The sequence below is a fragment of the Mirounga leonina genome, unplaced genomic scaffold (genome assembly GCF_011800145.1).
Source record: "Mirounga leonina isolate KUSES-001 unplaced genomic scaffold, KU_Mleo_1.0 Mir_93, whole genome shotgun sequence".
In the NCBI taxonomy this organism is placed as follows: Eukaryota; Metazoa; Chordata; class Mammalia; order Carnivora; family Phocidae; genus Mirounga; species Mirounga leonina.
The window spans coordinates 48,824,493-48,848,998 of record NW_023270854.1 but is presented as its reverse complement, the minus strand read 5'-3'; the positions used below and the strand labels follow the sequence as shown (position 1 = coordinate 48,848,998).

The following is a 24,506-nucleotide window of genomic DNA, read 5'->3' as shown; positions in this document are numbered from 1 at the left end:
AACACAAAAACACTTTAAAATTACCAAAAGAGGGGCGCCTGGGTGGCTCAGTCGTTAAGCGTCTGCCTTCGGCTCAGGTCATGGTCCCAGGGTCCTGGAATCGAGCCCTGTATCGGGCTCCCTGCTCCACGGGAAGCCTGCTTCTCCCTCTCCCACTCCCCCTGCTTGTGTTCCTGCTCTCTCTATCTCTCTCTCTGTCAAATAAATACATAAAAAAATCTTTAAAAAAAAAATAAAGTTACCAAAAGAAACATACACATGCACAGAAAGCAAATATAGCTCACATCATAAAAGATTATTTTTAAAAGAAAGAAGCATTAAAAACAAAGCATAATGTAAAATATAATTTAAGCTTAAGAGTAAACATATCTATCATGTATTTAATTCATTCAGGAACCATTTAAGCTCTTACTATGTGTCAGGCATTGCTCTAAGTATTGATCCATTTAGTCCTCATGATAGCTATTCATTCAGGGAACTGTTGTTATCCACATTTTATAGATGAGAAAATAGAGCACAGCAAGGAATAGTGACTGCTTCCTATCTCACAACTTGCAAGTGAAGTAAATAGGATTAGCATCCAGGTAGTTAAGAACCTGGGTTTTTAACCATTATACAGCAGAGCCCTAGATACAGTTAAGGCAGCATACAGAAAAACATTTATTGTCTAAAATGTTTATATTACTAAACAAAACAGAATAAAAATAAGTGAATTGAGCAGTCAGCCAAAGTTAGAACAACAAAATAAATCCAAGGAAAGCATAATAAAGCACAATAAAAGTAGAAACAGAAATAAATAAAACACACAAAAAATGGCAACACTAATAAAGTAATGCAGGAACTTGATTTTGGGGGGGAGAAAAATAGAGTACAAAAAGAGGAAGAAAGCATAAACCACAAAAATAAATACTAATGAGGAAACAATCATACACAAAAAAGAGCTGGTTAAAAGAATCCTAGGAGGGGCACCTGGGTGGCTCAGTTGGTTTAGCGTCTGCCTTCAGCTCAGGTCATGGTCCCAAGGTCCTGGGATCGAGCCCCACATTGGGCTCCCTGCTCTGCAGGAAGCTTGCTTCTCCCTCTCCTTCTACCTGCCACGCCGTCTGCCTGGGCTCTCTCTCTCTGTCAAATGAATAAATAAAATCTTAAAAAAAAAAAAAATCTTAAGAGACAATATTGATAAACTATACAAAGAAATTTTAGACTGTAATGGAATAGTTAACTCTATAGGCAGATAGAATTATCAAAACTGACCTCAGAAGACCGAAAGAATCTAAACTCTCCAATCACAGTAAAAAGAGAAAATTGTTGGAGAGCTACTCTCCAAAAGAGCACCAATCCCAGATGTTTCCATGGGGCGATTCCACTAACCTTCTAAGAAAGGAAAGCTTTAAAATTCTTTTTATGATGCTATCATGACAGTGGTATTAAAACCCAGCAAAGATAGCACAAAATGGACAACTATAGATAATTCAAAAGCATTCTAAACTAATGATATACTATTACCAAGTGAGGTTTATTCTAAGAATTCTAGAATTGCTCAAATAATTTTCTGCATTAATGAAAAAGCATATAATTATCTTCATAGATATTGAAAAGGTGCTCTGTAAATTCAACATCTGCCCTTGGTTAAAAACTCCTAAAAAAATAACAAGAGATGGATACCTCCGTTGTGTAATACATTATTCCTTTTTGCATGGTACACTATGTGTCCAACCCCATACCAGAATCATGCTAAATGGGGAAATACTAGAAGCATTCAAAATAAGGACGCTCACTATTACCAACTTAATTTATCATCATTATGGGCTATTAGAAAATGCATTAGAAAAGAGAAAGGGATTAAAAATTTTTAATTTAAAAAGAGGAGTTGACTTTATCATTTTGCAAATGATGTGATTACCTTATAAACTCATGAGAATTAACTGAAAAGCTATTATAAACAATAAAAGAATTCAGAAAGTGGCTGGGTATATGATTATATGTGAATATAAGTAGTGTCTGTACGTACAAACAACTAAGTAGGTGATATACTAGAAAAAAAGATGCCATTTAGATTAGCAGAAAAAAGGGAAAAAACAAATTAAAAATCTTGGTATTAAACATGGAGAGAATCATGATCTAGATCAGTTTTCTCAACTGAGGCTGATTTTGAACTGCCAGGGGACATCTGGCAATATCTAGAGACATTTTTAATTGTCCAGTGTCAATAATGCTGAGGTTGAGAAGGCCTGATCTAGGTGAAGCAAACTTTAAAATGCTACTTAGGACCACAGAGGAAGACTAATCCTTCTTAGATAAGAAGCTCCAAAATAATAAGATATATAAATTTTTCCTAAATTAACATACAAATTTAATGAGATAGCAGTAAAAATAACAAAATGATTTTTTTGAATCAGATAAACTGATTCTAAAGCTTATATATAAAATTAAACAAGAAATTCAAGAAGATTCTAAATAAGAACAGTAGTGTTATAGAGAATGATCTGTCAGATATTAACAAAAATAACATTGAAGTCATTATAAGAGAACCAAATACCTACTGTAATTTAAGGTATAATAAAGGAGACCTTTCAAATCAGAGGAAAAAAGATGCAGTATTCAGCAAATGGGCTTAAGTTAATCAGATGCAGTTGGAAAACAAAATTATCCATGTTCCATATCTTATAATAAAATAAATTACAAATGAATTAAATATTAAAGTATAGGGGCGCCTGGGTGGCTCAGTGGTTAAGCATCTGCCTTCAGCTCAGGTCATGATCCCAGAGTCCTGGGATCAAGCCCTGCATCGGATTCCCAGCTCCGTGGGAAGCCTGCTTCTCCCACTCCCCCTGCTTGTGTTCCCTCTCTCGCTGTGTCTCTCTCTGTCAAACAAATAAATAAATAAATAAATATCTTTTAAAAAATAAAATAAATAAATATTAAAGTATAAAAAGTATAGTAGTAAACATGGGATTTTTTTCTTGTTTTCCATGGGATTTTTTTCTTAATTTAATCTGTTAGGAATGATTTTTTAGTTTGGCAATAAAAGATTGATAAATTCAACTACATAGAAATAAAAATTGTATAACAGTATATCTGAAAGTCGAAAAAAATGATAAACTGGAAAAATATTTGTAACTCCTATCACGGACAAAATGGCTAGTTCCCTTACTTTGTGAAGGGTGCTTCTGCATCAACCAACAAAAATGGGTAAAGAATATGAACAGATATTTCATAGAAAGGAGTTTAAATGGATCTTAAACTTGAGAGGATGCCTAACCTCATTCATACTAAGAGAAATAATTAAATTAAAACTCCACAAGCTACTATTCTTCCAATTTGTTTTTCCATTTCTTTTTCCATTGAAATAATGCTGTTTTTGCAATTCAATTTTTAATTAAATAATCAAAGATATAAAAGTTATGAATCTGTGGGTAAACATATGGTGGAACAGGCTCTTTTATACATTGTTGGTAGAAATTAATTTCATGAAGGGCAATTTGATGATATCTATCAAAATTTTAAATTCACATACACAGCAATTCCATTGATAGGAATTTATCCTACTGAGGTACATATTTGGGATAGTGATATGTACAATTAATCATGGCAGACATTCTTCGTAATAGCCAAAGACTGAATACTCACTACTGAAATGGTTAAATCAACCACGGAATACTATATAGCCATAAAAGAAAGAATGTGGAAGTTTTCTATATTCTGATATGTAAAGATCTCCAAGATTTATTGTCAAGTGAAAAATGTGAGATACAGAATGTTTGTAGTATGGTACCTCTTGTGTCAATACATACATTTATATATATGTGTGTGTATTTATATTACAATTCTATTCCATCTTGCCTCAGAAGAATAAATAAGAAACTGGTAATAGTTGTCCCTAGGGAGAACTATTGAATGAAAGAAGTTACTTCTCATTATATATACAGGCATAATTTGTTTTATTGTGCTTCACTCTATTGCTTTTCACAGATACTGCTTTTTTTTTTTTTTAAACAAATTGAAGGTTTCTGGCAGCACTGCATTGAGCAAGTCTGTTAGTGCCATTTTTCCAACAGCGTTTGCTCACTTAATGTCTCTGTCATATTTTGGTACTTCTCGGATATTATTAATTTTTTCATTATTATTATATTTGTTGTGATGTGATTAGTGTAATTAGTGATCTTTGATGTTACTATTGCAATTATTTTGAGGCATGATGAACTGTACCTATATAAAACAATGAACTTAATTGATCAATGTTGTGTATGATCTGATTGGTCCACTGACCTGCTGTTTCCCCATCTCTCTCCCTCTCCTTGGGCCTCATTATCCCCTGAGACACAACAATATTAAAATTAAGCCAATTAATAATTACTCTGTAGTGGTCTCTGAGTGTTCAAGTGAAAGGAAGAGCCACGTGTCTCTCATTTTAAATCAAAAGCTGGAAATGAATAGTGAGGAAGGCATGTTGAAAGCAGACATAGACTCAGAGCTAGGCCTCTTGTTCCAAACAGCCAAGTTGTGAATGCAAAGGAAAAGTTCTTTTTTTTTTTTTTTTAATAGAGCAAAAGAGCGGGAGTGGGAGGAACATGGTGGAGGAGAGGGGTAGAGAGAGAATCTTAAGTAGGCTCCATGCTTAGCATGGACCCTGATGTGGGGCTTCATCTCAAGACCCTAAGATCATGACCTGAGCTGAAATCAAGAGTCAGACACTTAACTGACTGAGCCACCCAGGCACCCTGTGAAGGAAACATTTCTGAAGGAAATTAAAAGTGTTACTCCAGTGAACGCACAGTGATAAGAAAGTGAAACAGCCTTATTGCTGACATGGAGAAAGTTTGAGTGGTCTGGATAGAAGATCAAATGAGCCACAACGTTCCCTTAAGCCAAAGTCTAATCCAGAGCAAGGCCTAATTCTCTTCAATTCTGGGAAGGTTGAGAGAGGTGAGGAAGCTGCAAGAGAAAAGTCTGAAGCTGGGAGAGGGTGGTTCATGAGATTTAAGGAAAGAAGCCACCTCCTAACATCAAAGTGCAAGGTGAAGCAAGTGCTGATGGAGAAGCTGCAGCCAGTGATCCAGAAGATCGAACTAGAATAACAGATGAAGTGGCTAACTGAAGAACAGATTTTCAATGTAGATGAAACAGTCTTCTATGGAAGAAGATGCCATCTTGGCCTTTCACAGTTAGAGAGGAGAAGTCAATGCCTGTCTTCAAAGCTTCAAAGGACAGGCTGGTTCTCTTACTAAGGACTAATGCAGCTGGTGACTTTAAGTAGAAGCCAGTGCTCCTTTGCCATTCTGACAATCCTAGGGCCCTGAAGAATTATGCTAAATCTACTCTGCCTGTGTTCTAGAAATGGAACAACAAAGCCTGAATGACAGTACATCTGCTTATAACATGGTTTACTGGGTATTTAAAGGCCACTGTTGAGATCTGCTGAGAAGAAAAGATTCCTTTCAAAATATTACTGCTCATTGACAAGGCACCTGGTCACCCAAGAGCTCTGATGGAGATGTACAATGAGCTGAATGTGGTTTTCATGCCTGCTAACTCAACATCCATTCTGCAACCTATGGATCAAGGAGTAATTTTGACTTTCAATCTTATTATTGAAGAAATTCATTTCCTAAGGCTTTAGCTGCCCTGGATGGTGATTCTTCTGATGGATCTGGGCAAAATCAGTGGAAAACCTTCTGGAAAGGATTCACCATTCAAGATGTCATTAAGAATATTCATGATTCATGGGAAGAAGTCAAAGTATCAACATTACCAGGAGTTTGAAAGATGTTGATTCCAACCCCATGGATGACTTTGAGGGGTTCCAGACTTCAGTGGAGGAAGTCACAGCAGAGGTGATGGAAAGAGCAAAAGAATTAGCTTTAGAAATGGAGCCTGAAGATGTGACTGCATTGCTGCAACTTCATGATAAAACTTGAATGGATGAGGAGTTGCGTCTTATGGATGAGCACAGAAAGTGGTTTCTTGAAATGGAATCTACTCCTGGTGAAGATGCCGTGAAGATTGTTGAAATGACAGCAAAGAATTTAGAATATTACATGAACTTAGTTGGGAATGCAGTGGCAGGGTTTGAGAAGATTGACTCCAATTTGAAAGAAGTTCTACTGCGGATAAAATGCTATTAAACAGTATCACATGCCACACAGAAATTACTCATAAAATGAAGAGTCATTCAGTGCACCAAACTTCATTGTTTCTTGTGTTAAGAAATTGCTACAGCCACCCCAGCCTTCAACGACTACCACCCTGATCAGTCAGCATCCACCAACATGGAGGCAAGACCTTCTACCAGGAAAAAGTTTATGACTTGCTAAAAGCTCAGATGATGGTTAGCATTTTTTAGCAATAAAGTATTTTTAAATTAAGGTGGGTACATTGTTTTTAGACACAATGCTATTGTACACTTCATAGATGACACTCTAGTGTAAACATCATTTTTGTATGTACTGGGAGACCAAAAAATTCACTTGACTTGCTTATTGTGATATTTGCTTTTTTTGTGGGTGGTCTGGAACCAAACCTGTAATATTTCCAAGTATGCTTGTATATTGCTATGGGTGTACACCACCTACTAAAATATTAATTTTTTAATTGTAAGAGAAAAGTATATATAATCCACATCCTTGGGAAAGAAAGAGTTCCTGAATTTTCCAGAGATTAATGTATAGAATTTTGTAAGGGACAAATAGAATGTAATGTATAGAAGTTGTAAGGGACCTCTAAAATTTATTCTTCGAAATGCTTAGATTTTTTAAAAGGACAACCTTACAGAAGTTTTTCAAAAGGTTACTATAGTTTATTAATTTCTTAATAAGTATAACTTTATCCTGATTATTTCGGTTATTTTCAATGTCTTAGTTTTGGGCCAAGTTATCGACTAGAACTGTGTACTCTGAAACTAAATGGCTCCAGATTGCTGAATATTTTAAGTTCTCTTGTCTCCTTTTTGAAGTTATTTTTCTGTCTTCACTGTGAGTGTCCATTTAAATTTTCACTTCTTTTTTTATTGTCCTTGTCCTTACCCCTGGCATCTCACTCCTTTTAATCTGTCAAAGCTAGGAATCATATATGCAGACTCATTCAAACTATGTCAAAATGAAAGGAAACAAGTTTGGGTAAGTGCCTGATGCCTTCCCTTGAGAGAAGTGCAAATACCTTTAGAGTGTGAACTTTGTGCAGTCTGTTGTGTCTATTTGTATACTTATCTGCTTACTTTTAGACAGTGGACTGTGTTTACAGTAGTTGAGAATTCTGAGTCAGTGACCCCTAGAGAGAGAAGTTGTTACTGTACTTGAATTGTTGGGAAATTTGGGCATATACATACTTATGCTTCTTACCAATACATTTTTTTTTATAGAGAGAGAGCACACATGAGCAGGGGGTGGGGAGGGACAGAGGGAGAAAGAGAAGCAGACCCCCCACAATGTGGGGAACCTGACGCGGGGCTCTATCCCAGGACCCTGAGACCGTGACCTGAGCCAAAGGCCCAGGCGCCCCTTATCAAAACTTCTTTAATGAAGTGACTGAACACTAGCACATAAATGTGCAATTCATTTTTACTGAACCTAACTGAAAAGCACTGTAATATCCTATCATTTTGTATTAGAGTAAAAGCTGCCTACAAGTTGAGTTTGTGGGAGGTTGAATGCAGATATATCTCTTTCTTCAGTTTCATGAGGCTCCTAGGAGAAAGTTATATCTTGATTAAATATGAAGGGCATTATTCCTATAATAAAATAACAGGTAACTGGAAATTGTATCTAACTGGGAAATTTTATCTCTCTAAAAATCAACCAGAAAATAGTTTGTCATGTTAACCCTTATAATTGAAAATGTGTCTAAGGGGAATTACTCCACTTTTCTGCTCTTGGAGACCATTTCTGGCATAAGCTGACCTAGGGCTGAGATGGTGACATGTGATGTCAGGGACCTGGGCCCTTTCTTTCTTTTGATCCTCTGTGTGTAACTTTCATTCCTAAAGATGCTTTATGGTCCAAGATAGCTGACTGCTTGAGCTCTAACCACCTTGGCCACAATCCTTCCCCACTCTCAGTAGTAATTTTATATTCTTTTTATAAAAGTGAAACAGACTCTTAACTATAGAGAACAAACTGATGGTTACCAGATGGGACGTGTTGGCGGAGGGGAATGGGTGAAATAGGGGATGGGGATTAAAGAGTACACTTATCCTGATGAGCACCGGGTGATGTATAGGAATTGCTGAATCACTATATTGTATACCTGAAACTAATATAATACTGTATGTTAACTATACTGGAATTAAAATAAAAAACTTTAAAAAATAAAAATTAAATTAAAAACTTAATATTTTTTTTAAAAAAAGGTGAATGTGCTGGGTAATCATGTAGTTTAGTGAATTAACCAAATTGCTTTTCATTAGAATGTCATATTAATTTTGTTTACAGTTGTAAAACTGTAGTTAGTCATTAATACAAATCATCTTTGAATCTGATGTAATAGATGCCCAAAAAACAATAATGGGATAAGATGGCTACTACTTTCTAAAAAAGATTTGTGCTCTCTTTGACCCGGACCTCAAATATATGAAACTGGTCATTAAACAAGTTTTTCCCATTTAGAAACTTTGCTAGCAGTAAATAGAGGTATCAACCAGCCTGTTGTTTCTTCCTCTTTCTCTAAATGTGCTGTCATTTCCCATTTGGCACATGTAGCCTTTTGGCAGATGTCTGCTCTTCTTTTTTTCTTTTTTCACCTTGCTGTCTCATACTTAAAGACTGGTCTAGCCACAAAATCCATTGAGCCATTCGGCTATGGAGTAAATCATGAAACTTTGCATTTCTGGGACAATTGTTAAAAATTAGAATTTATAGTGGGTGCCATAGGATTCATTGGTAAGGAAGTAGAAATAAAAGAATAGCTTATTAAAAACAAATTGAAAAATATTATTTTTCTATGTTTTCAATCTATTCTTAAATTACCTCCTGGAGGGTCCAGGTGTTAGTGACAAAGGGTAAACAAAAGGCCTTAAGGCACGTGATTCTACAAATTCAAACACACAGAAACAGGGCAACACTTCCTTTACTACCCCATCCAAATTAATGGCATGACATTTACTCAAATGCTCCAACTAGGAACTTCCCCCTTATCCAAGGCTTTTCCTCCCTCTTCACATCCCATGTCCAGTGGGGTCACTAAACCCTGCCAGTTCAGGAACCTGCATAAGTCGAATACATGATATCCATTTCCACTGCCCTTGTTAGTTCCTCATTGTCTCTTGCCAGACCATTTTAATCATCCCATTCCAAGCTCTCTGTTCTTTGACTCCTGTTCCTGTTCCTATTCCATTGTCTTCCATTTGGTCTCATGAATTATCTTTTTGAAAAACAAATTTTATCATGTTACTCTTTTACCTACAATTTTTAATGACTTCCCTTTATCTATTAAAAAATTTTTTTTAAGCCTCATTTCCTTTCTTAATGTTGCTTCATTCTTTAACCTAACTTCCTGCCATTCTGCCTTCATGCATTCAAGGACTCAGACACACACAAAGTGACACCTTCTTCTTTGGCCCCACTGTTTTCTTCATGTGGAATGTCTTCAGCTGTACCCTTTCTCTGTCATGCAAACTCCTGCTCATCTTTGAAGTCCTAAGTGCCATTCTCATCCAGGCTTCTTGTATGTTCCCTATTACACCATGTATATTCTCTGTTACACCATGGTGTTCTCTATTGCACCATGTATGCTCTCCATTACATCATGTGTGTTCTGTTACACTATGTATGTTCTCTGTTGCATGCTTCTATCTGCCTTCTCTACACTCAGGGAAGACATTGCTAACTGATGGTGATACTTCCCCACCAAGCATGGACATGGCCTCCACATTCTTGATTAAAACCATTTTACGGGTGGCTGCTACCAATGGATCAGAATTGATCCAAATTCAACCTAACTTGAGGCCATTTGCACCAGGTATGCTCTCTATTATGCCATGGATGTTCTTGGTTACACTATGTGTGTTCTCTATTATACCATGTATATTCCCTGTTGTACTATGTGTGTTCTGTATTACATCACATACGTTTGTTACACCATGTGTGTTCTCTATTACATCATGTATGTTCTCTGTTGTACCATGTGTGCTCTCTATTATATCACGCATGTTCTCTATTACACAATGTATGTTCTCTATTACACTATATGTTCTCTATTTTACTATGTGTGTTCACTGTTACACCATGTATGTTCTCTGTTGCACTATGTGTGTTCTCTATTACATCATGCATGTTCTCTATTGTACACGTGTGCTCTCTATTATGTCATGCACGTTCTCTGTTGCACCATGTATGTTCTCTATTACACCATGTGTGTTCTCTGTTGCACCATGTGTGCTCTCTGTTACTATAAGTAAGGCTGTCTGAGCTGTGAACTTCTAGATGGTAGTCTTATTCATGAATCTATCCTCAGCATCTATAGCATAGGAACAAAATAAGTATTCATTGAATTGAGTGCAAAAGAAAACAAGTACAGAATGTGCTTTGTGTATCCCAAAAAGACCCCAACCTGAAGACAGTGCAAAGGTAACCAGGAAACCAGGTGGTGAAGCTGAGCTGGATGAGGCAGAATGTAGCACACACAAGCCAGCGATAGTTCAAATAATGTCATGAGAAATTATCTGTTTCCAGCCCCTGTGTCACCCTGGCCTGCCCTGTTCTTCTTTGCTTGTTCTGCTTAATTTCCTCATTCTTTTCTCTTGGTCATTCAGAAGTGTCCATTTAGCTCAATTTATTGGGCCTACTCCGTTTTTAGCACCAAAGGCTGCTATATCGTGTGTGTATGTCTGTGTGAGTGTGTGTGTGTGTGTGTATGTGTGTGAAGATAAACTCCCAGAGGGATGTCTGGGTGGCTCAGTCAGTTAAGCGTCTGCCTTCAGCTCGGATCATGATCCCAGCATTGGGCTCCCTGCTCAGTGGAGAGTTTCCTTCTCCCTCCCCCTGCTCTTGTGCTCTCATTCATTCTCTCTCTCTCTCCCCCTCTCAAATAAAGAAAATCTTAAAAAAAAAAAAAAAAGATAAACTCCTAGAAATAGAGCTGGAAGTATCCACTTAGAGAGTTGTGTGAATGAGGGGGGAAAGGGGCAACAGAGAATGAATAGTAATCTGTTGTTATGTCCTGAGTGTTTGCCAAATGCCAGGAGTTACATTTAATCCTTACAACATCCTGTAATGTAATAGGCACCATTATTATCCCTAATCTACAGATGAAGTAACTGAGGCAAAGAGAGACTGAATCATATGCACCCATGGAAACAGGGGACCTGGAATCCAGTGAATGCATGTCTTGATCCAAAGTCAGTTCTATGAACACAATTAGTGTTAAATAGTTGTAATGGACCACATTACAACGGATCCTTGTCTTACAAAGATATCTCTGAAGGGCAAAAGACTGAAATGTTTGTTTTTCCCTGAGTTTTTGTGAGCACTGGTAGGGTTTGTTTTGTTTTGTTTTGGCTTTTTTTTTAAGACTTGATTTTTTTAGAGCAATTTTAGGTTCATAGCAAAATTAAGGGGAAGGTACAGAGGTTTCCCATATACACTGGTGGGTTTTTCTTATCAAGGATTTAACACCAAGGATCATTATAGGCTAGAGAGTATTACTCTTAAACTTGGACTTAATCTCAAGGTCCCCTTCCCAGGTATTACACACCTGGGCTCTGGCAGAACTAACAGCCTGTTACTCAGTTTCCATTCTGACTAGCTAAAGTGTTTATTAATCTTGACAAGGTGCTATATAATGTATACAAGACAAACAAAAACAATGAGGAATGGTCCTTGTCACCCACCCCCCTCTCCCCCAGCACACACGCAATCCTGTTGGGAAGATGAGCCATTCACAAAAGAACTATTAACCAACAATGTGGTTGTTGGTGATGCAAGCCCTGGGGAGATTTCTGGGTCCTCAGCTAGTGACAGAGTTCCCCATTAGCCCTCTGAATTCCCCATCTGGCCCTCTCTCCTGTGTTACTTTTACCACCAGCTCATTCTCCATTGATTTCCAGCTTCTCTAAATTCATACTCTGTGATCTGTTCTATATTCAAACTGCTTAGGGTCCCTCCTTACCACAAAGATTTTCCTAGGTCTTTATCGTGGATATACTTCTTTCCCCCTAAATCTTCAGAGGGATAATCAATCCTGAATAGAACTCTAATTTAAGAAATTTAGGAAAAACCAAAACTAAGTTGCTCATTGCAGACAGAACATGTGGGTCCTGGCTGTGGGTCAGCCACCAGTCATTCTGCTTGGCTGGAGGAGGCCCCACGATAGGTCATGCAGTGACAGTCTATCCTTCCAACCATACCAACGGAAGCACCAATGAGCTGGGTCCCTGGCCTTCGAGGGCTGGCCTCACTGTTTGGGGATTGGAAGGATAAACAAATATTTTCACAGGGTGCGTCCAGAACTGAGTAGTCAAGGTCATTGTGGTGCAAACAGAACACATGGTGTCAGTGTGTCCTAGTGTCTGGGCTCAAGTGGCCTTTCTTGGCAGCATCTATAAAGAACACAGAGCATGCCATAACCTCGACTGTTGATGTTGGGTGTGCTTTTGCCACAGCTTAGTGAGATTTCTAGATCTGTTTCCATTTTGTGTAGATTGCTTTGAAAGTGGAGCCAGGCTTGCATTTTCTGTGGATTGGGCCTTTGCCCAGTGTGCTTTGCTCCTCCACTTGAAACCAACCTACAGTGCTCTTGTTCATTCGTTCCACCCAAGGAAGTAGCAGGTCCTCACAGGGGATCTCAAATAGCCTTCCGTTTCTTTCACAGGTGGGGGTAAGAGTAAGAGTGCGTGAATATACCTAAATCTCTCTTTGAAAAAACTTCACTATGATGAGTCTGGAAAAAAAAATTTTAAGGGAGTGTTGATAGCACTTTCTTCTTTGACACACCTCATTTTTCGGTTGGTAACATAATGCAATTTTTTTGTTTTTTGCTTTCCCAAATCGCCGTGATGTAAGTAAGAAGTACTGAAGAACTGTTAGGATAAAAAAGTTTCTGACTTTTCTTGTCTTTTAATGGGAATGTCCGTCTACATACAGTATAGTATTTAACACTTTCTAATTACATATACTGTTTCATGACTTGGAAAATATTCTCTTTTCAAAATAGACACCAGGCCAACTTATCTGCAAAGTTTAAATCAGTGCCTTGTCATTAGCAAACTTCACTTACTAGTTTAGTCAAGTCTAAGCTGCACAATGGTTGAATTGGCGACCATTATATTTGTTTAACTGCTGTAAAGTAAGTTTGCAACAATAGATGCTTGCACTTAAATAGCCTGCAGAGCACTGGGGCCCTATCAATCATGCAGAGATTTCCCTCCTGCTGTCTCTTCTGATGGACAATTCTGCTGATGTGGATATTCAAAAAGAAGGGATCAGGAAGAACAGATGATGGATAAAGACAGTCTTCTGTCTTGAGAGGAAATCAGAGAAATCCTTTTAAGGAATTTCTTTGTCTTGGTGTCAGAAGATTAATTATGCTCGTGTGAGAACAGCTTTCCCATTGGGTGAAAAGAGACATTATCCTTCTGACTTGTGACAGAAGATTTTTTTCAAAGAAAGAGAGTTAAAGATTTCAGACTATCTGAAATCTTCTTCTGTTGTTTTCTAAGCATCCTCCAGGACTGTTGGATTACATCCATGACGTTGTGATGTTCAACAAGTAATTAATGAATCAAGAATTTTTGTTTGCAGAAACTCCTCCTCCTTGTTCCTCATGCAGATCTCTTCAGAGGCCTTAATACCTGAGCTTGTACATCAGATTTTAAAATCACATGACAATATTATAGGTGATAACTTATTATCAGCCAGGAATGGAAGCTTGTTATAATAATATGGAAGAAGAGACACTGCAATACAACCAAAAACTTGTACAGTGGTTTGGTAAACACAATTTTTAACAAGGCAAATATAATCTGAAAAGGTATCTTTTAAAAAATTCAACTCTTAATTGTCTCATTTAATGTCGTTGTAAATAGTGATAATGTTTAAGATATTTACATTCCTTGAAACTTCTCGGAGCATAACAAAGGAGTATTCAGAAAAACCTTTGAAAGTTAGAGACAAAACACATTGCACAAAGCATAACAATAATAAAGTTGTTTCCTATAACTTTATTTTCCAGGTAACTGAAGCCTCAAAACTTAAAAAAAATTATTCCATTGAAAGATCTACCTCAAATACATTACTTAGTACTCTGCCTTTTAAATAATGCACATTAACTGACTCAGGGTCCTCATTTTAATGGTCTGCTATTCTGGTTCACCGAATTACAGTGATGTCTGGAGTGACTGTTGAAGTATTTAGTGTAGGGTTATTTACCTCTATTCTAAATAGCCTGAGTAGTGCTCTCACTCTCTCTCTATTGATTATTGTCTACTTTTGTAGCTATGGAGTCTCTTTCCTTTAGGTGAGTTATCACTTCTCCCTGGAACCAGTGTGTCATGTTGCTGGTAAACTGCTATTTTGCTTTCTACCTGAGGGTTAGCCCACACCTACAATGCAAATTCGTTACATTTCTCTCTTTGTTTCACTGTGAAAACTTATTTTTCTCTTATTTCCAGGTGCTTGACTGGTTCAAGGCTAGGTGGTTGAGGTTTCCCAGAAATCTGATGTCTGGAAGGAGGCATTACCATGTACACACGCACCTATATGCACTACACACGTGCACACACATGCACACGTGTGTTCATTTACTAATTGTATCCAATATTAATACTCTGTTCAATGTGTTATGTTAGTGACTTTGTGAAAACTGTATCACCAGTGGCATACTTTTACATCTGAGCCTTGAGAATAGATTTGCAGTGACTACTCCACTTTAGACACTTCCCTACCTTTCCTAGGACCCCAACACTACTGCTGGGAAATGGTAGCTACACCCTGGTTTTAAATTAAAAATAAACTATTGGATTGCGTGAAAAAAATCCTTAAATTTAGCATTAAATATTAGTTGATGTTAGCAATTGTAATTTTTGCAGTAACTACAGTAATTGTAGGGCCAGATTCAGATCTTCGTGAGAATTCATAGCAAAGACCAAGAGACTAAGTAAGTCTTACTTTAACTCACACTTGATAGTAATACCTAGAAGAACAGATTTAAGTTCAAAATTTGGGATTCTTGAGTTTCACACAGGATCTAAAATTTTATATATTACCAGTCCTATTTTTGGTTATTTTTAAAGATGATAAACCAAAGTGATGATTTTCATGAAACACACAAAGTGTTTCATAAACAACACCATGAAGTAGAGGTCCAGAAGTAGATGCAATCCCTTTTCTCCTTTTGAAAGAGGGACCATTTCGCATTTTGTCTTAAAGAAAATCATCCCGTTATGCCACCCTTGCATTCTAGCAGGATGAGTTTACCTTTAAGAGGGATTTTATTAAAACTGGAGGTGATTCATCTCAGTAACATAGGGCATTTAAAGAAAAAAACAGTTTACTAATTAATAAAAAATATAGCCAGTTATAGAAAATGTTTCCCTCTTTGTCTTTCTGACCCTGCTGTTAAAGGAGAACAATCAGTTTATCACCACCAGCTGCATGAATTCAATGGAAAGGAACTTCAGGTTTTCTCCTTCCTAAACCCTTGCTAGATTGTTCTGGCAGTACATAAAAGTGGGTCATTTGTACCTAAAATACTTTACCAATGTTCCATTAATCTTAGTGATGGTGTTCTCTTTTTTCCTGCAAGAAGCAGGATGAAGGATATTATGGGGAAAAAAGAGAAGGTAAGCATTTTTTAAAATGGATGTGTAAATGAAGAGGAAAAAACCATTTAATATTTTGTAGCCTGGTTTTTGTTTTTTGTTTTTTATTTTTTTTTGCTATTGAATACAAGATCAAAATATCAATGATTGTTTTATGGTGTAATTTATATTATTTATTAATAACATGTAATCCCATCAGGATTGAGAGGAATGTTTTGATAATTTGTGAAAAAGATAGCATTTGTCTTGGATATATACCAAGAAGATCTTTAGTCTAGAAACAAATGGTGTGTCAGACCAAAATAATGTGAAAAGATAGATGAATCAAGGACAAAGGATGTTTTCCTTTGGTCATTTTGTTTTAAATGTAAAAGTTTTATCACTGTCCTGCTTAATCACAATGATTAAAAGGAAAAATAAATTAACCTAAGATTCAGGGTTTCTCAGCTTTAAACAAATCTTATAAAGACCTAGGCTATAGTCTCTATAATGTGCTTTGTATTTCTTAAAATAATATCTTTAATAAATTGTTTTCTATCCAAACAGTGAGAGAATGCTAGATGGGCAAGGCTGCATTGACCTTCCCTCTTGGTCTTGTCTGTTGATTGGCAGGTTTCAAAGGTTAAACTAGCTACAGATGAAATGTAATCATTAGTGACTTGGTTCCTTTCCAGATCCCTTTGGAAACTGCAGTAAGCCAACTTTGTTCATTTATAAAGAAGAAAGAAAAGTCATTCCCTGAGCAGTTTGGAATGAGAAGCAGCCGCTGTCTCCTTCCTTCTTACCTAAATAAACAAGCTAAATGGAAAAATAAACTTTACTTTTTCACATCTGGTACAAAGCTTCCTCTTTTGTTGAAAGTTCACATGCTCCGTTTGCTATGCCTGGTCGTGTGAATCAGGTGTCTTCCTTCCTTCTGTAAAGTGACTTGTGTAATTATAATAAGGAAAGATTCTGACTGTTTTAACAGTCCAAGAACATCATTATATAGAAACAAACAAAGCCCTCATATTGGGAATGACATCAGATGATGTTTGACCCAGCCTCCCACATATGTTAGTAGTAAAGCAACAACGGGACCTTATGCCAACGATACAGCTAGAAAACTAGAATAGGCAAACATATTCTGCTGGGTCTCCCTTAAGTCAAGACAGATTATACTTATTTGTGTGTGAGCTCTTCTTAATGTGACTAATCTTTCAATTTCCCTTTATGGCATACACTGACTGACAACCCAGAACAGGATGTCACAGGCAACAGTAATGTGATTCTGAGGCACACGGGTATTTACTAACCACCAGGATACTGCTAATCATGAAAATTACCTTTGCAAACTCCCCTTATGTCTTTCTATCCTCACCTCCACCCTTCTGAGCTCCTAGACCACTTACTCAGAACTCCCCTCCTTTCTGGCCTCCCTTCCGTAGTGAACTACTTTAATAATTGGTATTTAATAATATTGCAGTTCTTCTGTTTAACTTTTCCATGAAATGGGAGTGTCATTTGCAGTCTTCTTTACCTCAGAATTCAACAGGCTTGATGCCTCTTATTATAGAGTTGAACATTCCACAATGTTCTTCAGCTATACAACCTTCATGTAACACAGAATCAAATTACTATTACTTGAAGCTTGGTTAGAAGCTATTTGGGAGGTGGTGGAATATAAAACCTAGAGGAGTTGGGGTTTTGTTTTTTTGGGGAGGTGCTAAATATAATGTTTCATCCAAATGATTTTTGTGAGGTTTTATGAGAATAGTATTTCCCCAGGAAATTGTTGGGATTGTTTTTAGTGTGCCAATTGATTTTTTTTTTTTTTTTAGGTTTTACGGTTAAAAACCTAGTGTCTAATTTTTTTTGGATGCTTTTGTTCCCTGCTAAGGCCAGTCTGAGAGGGAGAGGTAAAGGTCAAATGCCACAGGCATCCAAAAAATGGTGGGGGTGTACACGATGCTCATCCCAGGAGCAATTTGCTGTTGTCATGGCAAAATGGTTTTTCTAACTCTCTTGTGCTCTTACTTACCTTCTTTGAGCATAACGAGAGTGGCAGGGGGCTTAGGAGGCACCATCATTGGTTTTTTTTTTTTTCATTTTCCAAATGAAGGGATTGAAGCACAAAGTAGTCAAGTAGCCAGTCCTAAGATCAGACAATGAGGTTTTTTCCTTTCTTTTTAATGTGTCTGGCTAATTGTTATAAATAAGCATCCCATTTAACAATCATATATAATTTTGATTCCCCCCCCTTTTTCAAAGGAGGTAATTTTCAAACTCTAATGTCATAGAATCATCTGAGGTTAGGGTTGCCTATTTGGTAAATCTAGCAACCCTTTCCAGGGTATCCAAAATGCAGATTCCTGAGTCCTTTCTAGAACTAGGACTCATAAATCTCTGAGAGAGAGGGTAAGGAACCTACATGGTAAATATGTTCATCGGGTGATTCTGATGCAGTCCTTGAACTAGACTTTGTGAGGAACACTGATCTAAGTGATGCTGAGCTTTAACAGTGTCTCAATGGGAGCATTGGTTTCATCAAGAAAAATTACTAGTAGTTCCAGTAAGATTTTCTGTTTAGTTACGTTCAAGTCAAATACAGCCCATGCTGTAGCAGTTGCTGAAACAAATAGGAACATCCATTCTATTCTTCCCCTCTATGACTCCTGATTTATCGCTCAGCACTTTCTACCATCACCACCATTACTATCCAACTAGCAAAGTGACTTTAAGAGCCTCTCTGGGCACCCAAATTGGCAGGATGACCCACCCCACCTCACCTGACTGTTGATTATCTCCATCTATAGCTATGATCACTTGTTTTTTTTTCCTGCTATTCTTTTTTTTTTTAAGATTTTATTTATTTAGCAGAGAGGGAGAGAGAGAAAGCAAGCACAAGCAGGGGGAGCAGCAGGCAAAGGGAGAAGCAGGCTCCCCGCTGAGCAGGGAGCCTGACTTGGGGCTCGATCCCAGGACCCGGGGATCATGACCTGAGCTGAAGGCAGATGCTTAACCTGCTGAACCACCCAGGTGTCCCATCTTCCTGCTATTCTTTTTAGGGTTCTCCTTAGTTTATTTACTTTTTAATCCCAAAATAAAGAGCACTTTGTCTTTCAATTTATATACCATTGGTCCACATACCTCAACTCCATTAATTAGAAAATTCCTTATATTTTGCTTCTCAACAGAGATTTTTCCCAGGATGTGTAATGGAAGGAAAAGTAATAAGGAAGAGTGAAGATCATATTCCTGGATGAAAAGTTGTCGTTCTGGATTAAGCTTTAAATTGATCTCTTTTAAAAAAAAGATTTATTTGAGAGAGAGAGAGCGCGAGCGTGCGATCATCTGCATGTGTACATGGGGGGAAGGGCAGAGGGAGAGAATCTTCAGGCAGACTCTCCACTGAGTGTGGAGCCCAATGTGGGCGTCGATCCCACAACCCATGAGATCATGACCTGAGCTGAAACCAAGGGTCAGACGCTTAACCAACTGAACCACCCACGCACCCCAAGCTTTAAATTTATCTTATTAGAAAATCTGCCATTTAAAAAATGCAATTAGTAAAGCCAGAACTTAATTGTATATAATCAGAATGGAGTGAGTTAGGAATCACATTTTCTTTTAGTCTGACTTCTGTAGTAGACCAGGAATAACTTAAAAAATTATTTTCAATTTTGAAATTGAAATGGAAATTTCAATTCCATTTGGAATTGGAATCCAAATGGAAATAAATATATCCATTTATTTTCAATAATGGATATCATTCTGACCTCAGAAGTCTCTAATTAGGATACTTATAATCTGTATAAGTAAATTCATGTTTAACCAATGTAACATTTGTTATTTCTCTCTTGAGTTTTAATTAACAATCTTGGTTACAGCTTGGACCATTTTACATATTCTTTTCTGTTGGAGAACATAGTGTGACTTAGCTTGAAGAATGCACATATAGGGTTTAAAGGATGATAGGTTTGTATCAGCACTTTTTTTAAAAGAGAGAGAGAGACAGTGACAGAGGGAACACAAGCAGGGGGAGTGTGAGAGGGAGAAACAGGCTTCCTGCTGAGCAGGGAGCCTGATGTGGGGCTCGATCCCAGGATCCTGGGATCATGACCTGAGCCAAAGGCAGAAGCCCAACGACTGAGCCACCCAGGCACCCCGATTATATTTTTAAAATAAATTTTACAAAAATTTTAACTCTTTTTCTAATGTTGTTATGATTATATAACTTCCAAACCTAGAGGAGAGGTGAAGCCAGAAAGCTGTTAGGAGTTCAGACTCACAGAACTTTTCCAATGTTTTTCCACTTGAACATATATGAAGTCAAAGTTTTCACCTGGCCTAACAGCTGCGGGTGACATCAGCCCATTAGGTGTGAACCACTGCCTTCTGTGTCAGTGAAGCCTTCCTTATGACCCTATTAGGGTTTGACAAAACAATGGGAGTACCTCTCAAAGGGAAAGTGGGAGCTGAACTACTTGTGTTCTTGGTGAGGGGTGATTATTTATCAAACTGAGGAGATATGAGAAATTGATTTTCAAATAGAAATTACAGGGAAAGGTTCTCATTATTATACCTCAAATTTGACTTATAGGCTTTTAGGACTATTTAAATGATCAGAACCCTTCTTGCCTGTCTGTTCATCTGTTATTGATAGGGGGTCTTTAAATACATTTGTAAAATTTCAGACTGATTGATGGTCTGTACACTTGAACGTGTTGAGTGGAAGGCCATTTGATCCAATATTCTTCTTCTTGTCAGTAACCATGTCTTCTTACAGGACTTTCAATAAGTAATTATTTCTACTTTACATCAGCATTATTCAGCTTAGCACTATATATATCTAGTGAATAAAACTGGCAAACAATATTGGAAGTTATTAAGTTTATTGAACATAATTCCCTAACACCCCCCTCAAAACAAAAGAAAGCAAACAGCAGCAAATATCAGCCTCCTCCACATGGAAGTAAATAAGGTTTTCCTCCCACATTTTAAAATTTAAGCATCTCAACTGTAGTTGAGTTTAAACTTTGCGGCAAGAGCCAAACAAGCATGGGAAGTGATGGAAAATGTCCGGGAAATTATACCATGGCCTAATGTTTTCCTGCTTTTCATTTTGGCAGTTCATACTTAAAAGTTTTACTTATTTTCTTTGTAAATGAGGCAACAACGTGGAAGAAAAAAATCACATACAGTTGGAGAGATTTAAGTTTTTCTAGTTGGTATTTAAAGTACTGGTGCTTGTGAGCAGAGTGGTACATTGAAATGGTGTGTATAACAAATTTTAAAGTCATTACATGCCTTCGAAATGTCAGGAAGAATAAAAGGGGAAAAGACCAGCCTATCTGGTTCATGTATTTTGGTCACGAACATGTTATATTCAAGAACTATGTTTAGGTCCCTGTTCTTCTAGGATAACTTCTTCAAACACAACTTAGGTGGAATTTTTTTTTTTTTTTAATAATTACACTTAAGCACCTGATGATCTAATGAAGACAATTTCTTAATGTGTCAAAATGAGCTCTTTGTATCTTGCTTGAATCTTTTGTTGCCTTAAGCTAATCTGCTTTAGGGGTCTCAAACCCAGGCATTTTATAATGCGGACTCTAGCAATGGCATTCATTTGGAATGCTGCCTTTTGTTTACTAGCTTTCCCAGACCCTCACTGCTTCCTTTGGTCATCTGGTGTCTTCACTAATGTGATTGGTACTCCTAGGCTCTGCAGGTAGCCACGAGCCTTTATAAGTGGGATTTACAATGGGACTCACTACCCTGGCTGCTAATGAAGGGAACCACGGGGATTTTGTTTTGTTTTTTCTATCTGTCTTCCAAAAGAGTGAAGGAAAATTGAGTTCTAGGTTTGCTAATTCTCTGTTTTCCATTTACTTTAATTTTTACAATTGATTTACTAACTGTGGTACAAAAATACAAATATTTTTGTTTAGGAGTCAAATGTTTCATCTGCCAGCCCTTCATGCTAATCACTGGAATTGTTTATTATTGAACCTGGAAAGAACAAAGTGGGGTCTCTGTTTAAACTCAACCAACTGGCATTTCACCTTCATCTGTTTTTGTCTTTCAGGAGATTTTTGACCAATTTGGTTGTTTAAAAAAAAAAAGGCGTATGATTCGAAGCCTTGGATTCTACTACCAGCCTGCCATTTAGTACTTCTGTAACCTTGAGTAAGTCACTTACACTCTTTGATTTCTCATTTAAAAAAAAAAAAAAAAAAAAAAAAAAGGAAAGTGTTACCAAGGTACATATGAGATCTGAGATGGTGTTTCATATTCTAGCTTTCTTCTCTTTTTACTAGCAAAGTGAATGACAGTGTTCTTTTGTTTGATTTTTGGATAAACCTACCATTGAAAAACATCTTACATCTATTAAATGTTTTAATCAGCAGTCAAAGCAATAATTAAGTATAAATGTCAGTGTCTTCATTTTAGAGATAATATGTTGTATAGATTGTAGCCTGACTTTATAGAGATAGGGATTTATTCGCCATTTTCCAATTGTGAAACATGGCACCCATTTTTTTTTTAATTTAAGTATCGCTGATATATAATATTATATTAGTTTCAGGTATACAACATAGTGATCCAACAGTTATATTCATTATGAAATGCTCACCATTAGTGTAGTTACCATGTGTCATCATACAAAATTCTTACAATATTATTGACTATATGCCCTATGCTGTACTTTTCATCCCCTTGTTTGATTGATTGATTGATTGATTTTTTAGAGAGAGAAAGCGTGCACACAAGCATTTGAGGGAGGGGGAAAAGGGGGGGCACTGAGGGAGAGGGAGAGAGAGAATCTTAAGCAGGCTCCATACCCAGCACAGAGCCTGATGCAGGGCTCAAGCTCATGACCCTGAGATCATGACCTGAGCCAAAATCAAGAGTTGGGTGCTTAACTGACTGAGCCACCCAAAATCAAGAGTTGGGTGCTTGACTTACATATTTTATAACTGAAAGTTTGTATCTCTTAATCCCTTTGACCTATTTTGCCCATCCCCCTGACCCCCTCCCCTCTGGCAACCACCAGTTTATTCTCTGTGTTTATGAGTCTATTTCTGGTTTCTGTTTGTTAGTTTGTTCATTTGTTTTGTTTTTTAGATTCCACATATAATTTAAGTCATATGGTATTTGTGTCTCTGACTTATTTCACTTGCAATCCATGTTTTAATTGTGCTTTATAAGGCAGTGATCTCAAGTGTGGTTTAAAGGTCTTCCAGGGATCATGGAATTTTGGGATTTAATTTTATTTTATTTTGTTTTGTTTTTTTGGTGCTGGTCACTTTTTTTTTTTTTTTTTGAATCTTTGGATTTAAGAATAAGAAGGGACATCTGCAGTCATCAGGTCCAATCCTTTGAGTTTTACCAACATGGATTCAGCAGATCCAGAAATGCTTAGTAGCTCCTCCATGGTCAAAGAGCCTAGAGAGCTGTCGGTAGGGTCCAAATTCCAAAGTCAAAATGTTATGTACCTGGTGGAGGTGTCCTAACTACCTCTTAATGAAAAACAGAGAATGAAAGGTTGAGAGGAGGGGATTGTTTATTCCAAGTCTGAAAACTTAAAAATCACTGCTTGATAGAATTAGATAGTTGGTTAGTTTCCACATTGCAGCTTCCAGATTAAAGTTAATCCCACAAACATTTAATGAAATACTTGTGGATGAGGCATTGAACTGTGGTGATGTTCCTGCAAAACTGTTGGAAATCACAATCCCTGCCCTCAGAGACTGCAGTCTAAACTGGAGATAAAATAAGTACATAATAGGGAATAAAAATGATAAAAAACACAGGTTTTCAGAAGGCAAAGAACTTTGGAGTTTTCAGAGTCTCAAAGAACTTTGAGGATTTCAAAGTCCAAAGGGGAGGTGGACTTAAATAGAACCTGATAGGTCAAGTGTTCATTAGCAGATCAAAGGTAAAATCAGGGTGCTTTGGGAACTCACAGGCAAGGTCTTAAATCAGAGTGGGAGAAAAGAAAGGAACGAGTAAAATGATAAAATTTTTGTAAGTTTTCCTATTCTTGAGTTGGTTATTGCTGCTGGAGAAAACCCCTCAACTGTGCAGATTGATATCAACTATAAATTCATTCTCTCTAACCCTAAATACAACTTAATTATATCTTTGAATTGAGTGCCCTTGGTGAGTTCCTCTCTTTTGTCTCTAATCAATTATTCTAAATCTACTCCATTCTCCTTAAGCCTGTACCCAACTGCCCTTTTCTTAGCAGGTTGCTCTTCTTATTTCTAGGAGTCGCTGAAGAGTCCCAGTAATTGCCTTGATTTAGCTGACCTTTAAGTATTAGTGATGCCAAGTGCTTTATCTCCAGCCCTGCTTCCCTCTAAACCTCAAATTTTTCTATCACATTGCTGTTAGATCTCTCTACTTGGATATTTCATAGCCCTCTCAAAATCAATATATCTAAGACCTGAATGTATCACCTTCCACTCAAAACCTCATCTTCTTCCTCCAAGTGCCCTCAGTTAGAGGAGGTACCACCATTCTTCCCAGTTGGCACTTAAGAAACATGCAAATGCAAAAAGAATGTCCAGTTAGGAGGCTATAATCATCCAAACCACTGTACTCCTTGTTACAGTATTAATACATCATCTGTAATTGCATGAGGGAGAACATAATCAAGTGATTAAAACATGTCTTTAGGGGCGCCTGGCTGTCACAGTCCATAAAACATGCAACTCTTGATCTTGGGGTCATGAGTTCAAGCCCCACATTAGGTGTAGAGCCTACTAAA

General features: G+C 37.2%; 1 protein-coding gene across 1 annotated transcript in view; it reads left to right on the top strand.

The window, feature by feature from the left end:
• Window positions 1-24,506, top strand: part of GREB1L (GREB1 like retinoic acid receptor coactivator) — a 269,620-nt gene that overhangs the window by 78,095 nt on the left and 167,019 nt on the right. The window contains exon 2 of the mRNA XM_034996030.1: window positions 21,819-21,919. The gene's annotated coding sequence lies outside the window, so the exon portion shown is untranslated. The remainder of the gene's footprint in view (window positions 1-21,818; window positions 21,920-24,506) is intronic.